The sequence below is a fragment of the Cibotium barometz genome, chromosome 18, assembly GCF_041138505.1.
Source record: "Cibotium barometz isolate CiBa-2024 chromosome 18, ASM4113850v1, whole genome shotgun sequence".
In the NCBI taxonomy this organism is placed as follows: domain Eukaryota; kingdom Viridiplantae; phylum Streptophyta; class Polypodiopsida; order Cyatheales; family Cibotiaceae; genus Cibotium; species Cibotium barometz.
The window spans coordinates 40,940,934-40,948,949 of NC_141063.1; the positions used below are offsets into that span (position 1 = coordinate 40,940,934).

The following is an 8,016-nucleotide window of genomic DNA, read 5'->3' on the forward strand; positions in this document are numbered from 1 at the left end:
TCACCAGGGTTACCACCCTTCCATGAGTTCAAAAATCATGCCAGAAACCACCCTTCCATGAGTCCAGAGTCACTCACCAGGGTTACCACCCTTCCATGAGTTCATAAATCATGCCAGGAACTCACACCAAGATACCAATCCTTCCATGGAGCCCTTCCACATGCATTAATCATGACATCATTTCAGACGTATGCCATAGAAGTGGTGATGGCGTGTGGCAAGCCATTGAAAACATGAACTCCAATTTTAAGAAAACTTGCACTCAATTTACTCGCAATTTGCCAAGGCCCATCCAGGATTGACATACATACACATCATTCAAAGCACTTGAAAGATGTATAATTCAATCACACATGAGGTGTGAAAAAACCACAACACAATCCAAGACTGGCCATCTTTGAAAGCGTTAGTAAGATATACTAATCAGTTGATGGGGTGAACCCGATTACACAGAAAATAAAATCATATCTCCTGAAGAATTTGATCATAACAGTTCATCTCTCAGCAGACTCTGAGAGTATTGAAGCAGTGGTCACATAGAAAGGATGTATGAGGAATGACACAACATTATGATGCACCATGCAACCTTACAATCTAGTCTTCCTTTAGGTGATAACAAGTTTCTGGATGATGGTGAGGGAAGGGAGAAGCACTGCAAGAATGTTTTTGAGCTCTTTCTTAAGGTGAAAGCAGCCAATCTTGGAAACTGGGGCGCACAATTCGCCTTGGATTAAGAGAGCGGGCATGCTCCAATCCCAGTTAGGTATCTGGGAAGAAGGATGGTGTAGAGTGTATTCTCGATGGCGTTGGAGAGCTCGGAGAGGTAGCACCAAATGAGCCATGAAGCTCTCGCCGTCTTGGACCTCACGTCCCTGAACCAGAGGTCCGCCGAGACTGCCTGTGGATAGTCTTGGAATAATTGCCCTGCCCAACTCCAATGGAGCAGGGCCTGTGCAAGATTGTGCAACTGCATTGCACAACTCCAACACAGAAGGACGTTGTGCATGCTGTGCAGCAGCTCCATGCAGACCGCAACACAGAAGTAAAGCTCTAGTGGCTGCTTTCCACAAGAGCTCACTTGCCCACCTCATGATCCTGGCTGAGGCCCTGCAAGAGCTCACTTGCCTGCTGCCTCTGTCAATCTGAATTGCAAGTGACGACCTGAAACCATGAGCATTCATGTCAAATGTCAGATCCATGGCCAAAATTGCCGGATCATTATCCATTGCGCGAACTACTAGAGACCCAGGTTGTTCTTCTTCCACAGCCACAGTATTTAACCTCACTGTGAATTTCACAGCTACACATGCCAGCTCCCCTCCTAGCTCAATCTTCCCAGCCTGAAGCACTGTAAACCCTCTCTACGAAACTTGTGTGCACCCTGTGTGAATACAAGTTGCGAACTGAATCATAGACTGATGTCAAGGGTTTCGACAAGATGGGCACCCATGTGTGATGCGGCCTCCTATCCTGCTGCAAATTGTTGGCTGTCTTCAGTAACACATTGATTGTAAACACGGCCCTTGCCAGACCTTGCTGCCCCTGCCTCTTAAAAAACTCGATTGTTGAGCCCTCCATGTTGATGTCCTTTGGAGCCACAAAATCCTTCACCCCTGCCAAGGCTAGAATGCGTTAATATGATCTCCCTCATGCTTGCTTTCGCGAAGAGAACAAAATTCTAATGCTGTGGCTATGGTCGGGAATTGAAAGCATGTATAAATCATAAATCAAAGTGTTCACCCAGTCATTCAAACAAGCACACCATCTCCATGCTTTGTTCCTGAGATTTGGATCACTTATTGATACACACAAGGGTAGTAGCACAGTGTAAAGCTCCTTCACTATTTTCCAATACTCATCTTCTTCAATGACTGTGACCTTACTAGAGTCGTCCCTATACCAAAGAGCTAAGTTCTCCTCAAACTCTTGCAGACTCTGGCAGCCAGCCAATTCTTTACCCACACGCACGCAGTATCGCCTGTGTTTTGCAATGCCCCCTCTTGCAATGTCCATACCCTGGTCTGCCAACGGGATATAAGATCATGATCGTGCCTGATGGGTGCCATGGGCCTCCCAACATAATGTGGAAAAATGATGGTGTCCCTTGCATTGGCATAGATCCATCCCATATGCTTAGTAGTTTCCTCCACTTCGGCCTTCTTATGCTGTGCAATACATACACGATCGTGCCAAATGTATTCCACCCCTGCATTCCTCAAAATTTCACACATATTCAAGATGTCCTTGACAACTCTGTTGCGTGGACTCCTATTAGCATGCTGCGGGCAGGGCAGACCTGAACACCGTGGTACTTTTGCAAGGCACTTTGATGTGCATTCGCAGTCGAATACCCCATAAACTTCGCTTCCAAATGTGTGGGAGATGGCACTGTAATGCTGATCCACCAATCAATCAACACCACTTGATTTTCTTGACATGTGGATTTGCAGTCGATCAGTCGCAACTGTTGAGGGGGCTGCAAGCCCGCTCTTTCAATAAATTCACCTCTGGAACGGTCACCCTCTGCTTTCCAAGCTGCTACGGTGCTATCCTGCATAAGCTCCTCAAAATTTTGCAAAATTGATGATCCAGAGCGGTTCATCAAAATGCGGCTCATTGTGCTTTTATATTTGGGAAATTAGAGAGATGGATGGAACGGTGGATGAAGAATTGAAGGACTAGTCGGTATTGTTGTGTGATTTTGAGGGTTAGTAAATTAGAAGGCATTAAAAAAGATGGGAGAGAGAGAGGGAGAGAGCTTGCGAAAGTAAGGGGTTAGAATGAAGGAGAGCATAAGTGCAAACTAAGCGTTCAATCCACAGATCATGTTTGATACTTACACTTCGTGCTTTTTTCATCCCTTGCTGGAGCTTTTCTCTTCATCTAAATGTGGAGGTGGGTCTAGGAGCATTGGCCAGTTGAGAAGATTAGAAGAGTCTTTGATCTCCCCAAACTCCTGCTGAGAGCTGCACGACCATCGTTGTATCCATCACCCCCTTGGTCGTCTTCTTCTTGTTCTTGATTTTGTTGTGTGGTTGTTTCTTCTTTGAAGCCTGCGAGCAGCCAACCACCATCATCGAGGAGACCTCCTGCTTTAAGCCCTCCCCTTTTTGCAATGTCCGGGCACCTGTTATGATAGAGGGTGATACCACCACCATGATGTTCGTGAAAGAAAGCTCTGTGTGCGCAGGCCAAGATGGGGAGGTAAGAGAAAGAACAATTCGCGCGCGTGTAGCTTCCCTCCCCTGCTACATCCCCTCTCTCTTCTCACACTCTCCCACATAAAAGCGCTCTCTTCTCACACTCTCCACATAAAAGCGCTCTCTCTCTCTTACACATACGCGCACATACACATACACACACACACACTCTCTCTCTCTCTCTCTCTCTCTCTCTCTCACACAGACACACACATGTAAATATTTGTATATACAATTTTATGTTTTAGATACATATACCTATACATAGACACATATACTTATACATACATATATGCATGTATTTAAATATAAATATACACAGAGACATAATTTTAATTAATTTTGATTAAATTTTAATGCATACGAAGATGCGTGGTAAGGTGTGCTCACTTTTAAATACATAGATGGATATATTATACACACACATATACATGTATGTGTGTATGTGTGTATATATGTATGTATGTATGTATAAATGTAAATAAAAATACACACATCTCCATCTGCATCTTTCTCAATGGGTGGAGTCTCGTTTATTATACGAGTTGAAGGTAGTTCATCCATATCATCCTCTTCATCGATTTCTCGCTCCTTCACATCCCAAGTACGTGCCACATGATGTCTCACCACTTGTGATGAGAGGTAGAGATCAATTAAAGATCAATTATCTCTTAGATCCCATGCATATCTTCAAGAATGTGGTAACAAATATTTGGGACCATTTAATTGGTAAAAGAGATACAAAGGGTGAAGGGGATGACTTACAAAACATTGGACACCTTCAAAGTGCATGCCCAAATGTAAGTGAGAGTAGTAACATGGTCAAAGTGCATGGTCAAATGTAAGTGAGAGTAGTAACATGGTCCTACCAAAGGCACCATGAGTATTAAGAAAGAAGGAGCACAATAAGATGAAAAGTGTGATTGCCTCTTTTCGTACACCAATAAGAGTGATGCATTCATTGAAGGGTGCCTTCACAAATACCAAAAAGAAAGGAGAGGTACAACTTTCATTTTCTCTTTATGGTCCATAATTTGTAGGCTCATATACTAACTTTCATTTTTTTCTATGCATAGTTTATTCTTCCAATTACTATAGTTGGTTGTGGAGACAAGAAGGTGAGAGAGGTTATTTACAAAATGGGAAGCTTCATGAGGTATAAATCTTCTCTTCAATTCACTAGCTAAGTTATGTTAAATATTTGGTATGTCTTTACATGAGAGCAGGTTTTGGAAGCTTCACTCCTACTTCCGATTTTCCTACCATCGAACTTAAAATAAAATTCCTCGATGCATCACTACACATCAATTGGATCTCTTGTCTAAGAAAGGCCAATGGCCAATGGCTTTTTAGATTGACTACTAAACGGGTCTCGACCTTGTGATTGGATTACAACATCTATGATGGAAGAGTGAGTTCCATTATACATGTCTTGATCCAAGCTTTGCCAAGCGCCTCTCCATAGTCACCATCTTCTGTAACAAAATCGTATGCAAAATGTTTGCCTCCCAATGACATACCTGGTCATTTAAAAAAATCAATGCTAAAAATTAACGAATGTCACCCTAACAGAATTTGCTACAAACACAAACAAACTTTACGTTTTGATTTCACCTGAATGTAATATCTGGCATTATTACTTTACATTCAATGGCATCTTCTACAAAGATCCTCTTTACATCCCATCCCTCCCCCAAAAATTGGTTCATCCATATCAAGGGATCTCACTTGATATGTTAACTTTGTTTTCTTGACACCCTCACATGAAGCAAACATCTATGCAAAGGCACTAAATAGTATAAAGCAACTTAGATGGATGTCCATAGAACCTATTGTGGTTTCATTGCTATATGCATATCTGTTCTTATCTCATTCTTGTATGCTGCAATGATGTCTGTGTAAGAACAAATCTATTCTTGGCTAGACAATGGTGGTAGTGGGATAGACTCAAGTCTACCAACATTATCATTTTCACTAGCCAAAACATCCATGGAATTATTAAAGAAGATTCCATGTGCTGCTAAATGGCTAGGTGGGTTATCATATAGCAATGTGCCTATCTTTATATGGAAGAAATTGATTCTTCCATGATGCACTCTGCATTCTTTCACTCCTCCACATTTTATGGATATAAAACTGCAAGAAAATTTTAATTCTTAACTATAGAGCACAAAACAATTAGGTATTGTACACAAAAGACAAAGACTACTTATTGAATCTTACTGTTTGTCTTAGATCTTGTACTTTCATTGTGGTGATGTAGCATTATGTCTATGAGCATATAAACATACTGCACAAGGACCTCGATTGCACCATTTGGTTGCCTGTAGAACTCCACGATCCTACCTTTCCAATGCTTGTTAGGATCACCAATGTCTTTTCCTTTTACCTTAAATGCTCCTCGAGTGCTGAATCTCATTGTGATCCACTCTGACTTCCTGAACCGTTGAGGGATCCAGCTACCATCACCATCCTTCCTGTTGAAAAGCTCCACACTTTCAATGTTGCAAATGTATTTTCTCCTAGAGCTCATCTACAAAGGAAAAACATAACATTATTACCATTTCGTTGGGCTCAACAATCTAAATAACGAAAATAAAACTTTAAAGAAATGTTGTTAACCTTGCACTCCGTTTTCCTTGTAAGTTTTCACAAATGACATCATGGTCAAGAAGGTTAACGAACATAACAAACAAAATAAAATCACAAAGAAATCATGATTAGCAAACATAGCTTAACAAAGTTTACCATACTATTAAGATGGAAGAAAAAAGAGACAGAGAGAAGAAGAAGAAGAAGAAGAAGAAGAGATGAAGTACATATGGCAGAAAAAAGAGACGGAGAGAAGAAGAAGAAGAAGAAGAGATGAAGTACATATGGCAGAAATAAGTGACGTTATAAGAGAGGTGGGAAACAAAGAGAACTAAGCTCAAATTGTTGAGAAAGTCTTCAATTAGACTAGCTTTCAATGAGTCTTGCCTCTTTTCATGATATTCCTTATGATATACGTTTTGGTAGGTGGTATTCACACCTGATATTCTTCTATTTTTTGAGTTTTCTGTCAATATATTTTATTCCTCTTTTTTTAGCTCGAAATTGTGGGGACCACTCTGACAAAAAAGATCCATGTTACATGGATCTAGAATCCAAAACTCTCATTAGATGGCCTGATATTATTTTAATGGGCTCTAAAAGGGCCCATTTGGAGCCTGAATTTTCCCTAATGGTTAGTGGATTCTACCTAACCATTCCCATATTATTTTAATGGGCTCTAAAAGGGCCCATTTGGAGCCTGAATTTTCCCTAATGGTTAGTGGATTCTACCTGACCATTCCCTTGTGGGTAGTAGACTGTTGATTTCTTATGTATAATCATGTGTTGCTCTGTCAGCTTCTTAATCACTTCATTAAGGAAGTGGATCCCTTGATTGCTGAGTATCTCTATTGGGCACCCGAATCTTGTCATGATAGTTTCGTACAGAAACTTTGCCCACTAATGATGCCTTACACTCTTTCAAAGCCTTAGCTTTTACCCACATTGTGGAGTAACCTATAGCCACCAATATGTATCTATTCCCTATTCTCTGAGCTGCTGTGGCTTGAATGGGCCTACAAAGTCCAGACCCCAATTTTGGAATGACTCAAGTGGTAATATCGGGGTGTGAGGCATTCTATTTACATCATTTGACTGCTCTAGCCTTTGGCACATGTCACACTCCTTTGCAAACTTGTGGGCATCTTTCAATGATATCGGTCACCACCACAGTCCTGCCTGAAACACTTTTTGTCCTGTGATCTCTCTGAAAAAGTGGCATCCACTTATCTCTTAATATGCCTCTGCCCCAACATAGCTTGTTGTTCATGCTCAGGGACGCACCTTTTCAAAATCTGGTCAATGCCCACCTTGTACAAATGTCCTACCATCACCATGAATGACTTACTTTGGAGAGTCAACTTTTTCCTCTGATGTTTGGACATATACTCGGGAAAAGACAAGTCAGAGAGGAACAACATATACTTGGGAAAAGACAAGTCAGAGAGGAACTACATCATCTCATCATACATATACCAAGTGGGTCTCTCTCCATCTATGAGATGAAGAGGTGAGCATCTGGGAAGTCATCCTCCACCCCATCTGGAGTTTCTCCAGACTCTAGTCTGGACAGGAAATCTGCCACTGCATGTTTGTTTCCTAGGGTGTACTTGATGGTGGTGAACTCAAACTCTTGTAACAACATCATCCATTTAGCTAATGTTCCTGCTAGGTCTGGCTTGTTCACTAGATACAAGAGTGCTTTGTGGTCCACAACATGAAATTCAAAAACATTACCTAACAGATAATGCGTGAATTTTTTGATTGAGTAGATCATCTCCAATGATTCCTTTTCTATGGTGGAATAGTTTCTCTCTGTCTTTAACAATTTTCTACTCACATAATAGATCGCCTGGAACCAGCCTTCATGTGACTCTTGGATCAAAGAACTTCCAATGGAAAAATTGGAAGCATCCACGAATACATGGAACACCATATCAAAATTTGACTGTTGAAGAATTGGCACTGATGATAGTATCCGCTTCAGATTTCAAAATGCCTCCTAGCAAGCTCCTGACCAGACATATTTTGCATCATTCACGGACAGACTGTATAGGGGTATTGCCACGTTTGTCAAGAACCTTATGAATATGTTGTGCCATTTAATCAGTCCTAGGAATCTGGCTAAATCCTTGGCATTGTTGGGTGGCTACAATTTTATTATGCCCTTTTGTAGACATTATATGCCCCACTAGAGATTTGTAGACATTATATGCCCTTTTGT

At 41.2% G+C, this 8,016-nt stretch overlaps 1 pseudogene; it reads right to left on the minus strand.

Annotated features, from left to right (window-relative positions):
- Positions 1 to 447: 447 nt before the first annotated feature.
- On the minus strand, positions 448 to 3,290 carry LOC147629346 (uncharacterized; annotated as a pseudogene).
- Between the last annotated feature and the right edge of the window lie 4,726 nt (positions 3,291 to 8,016).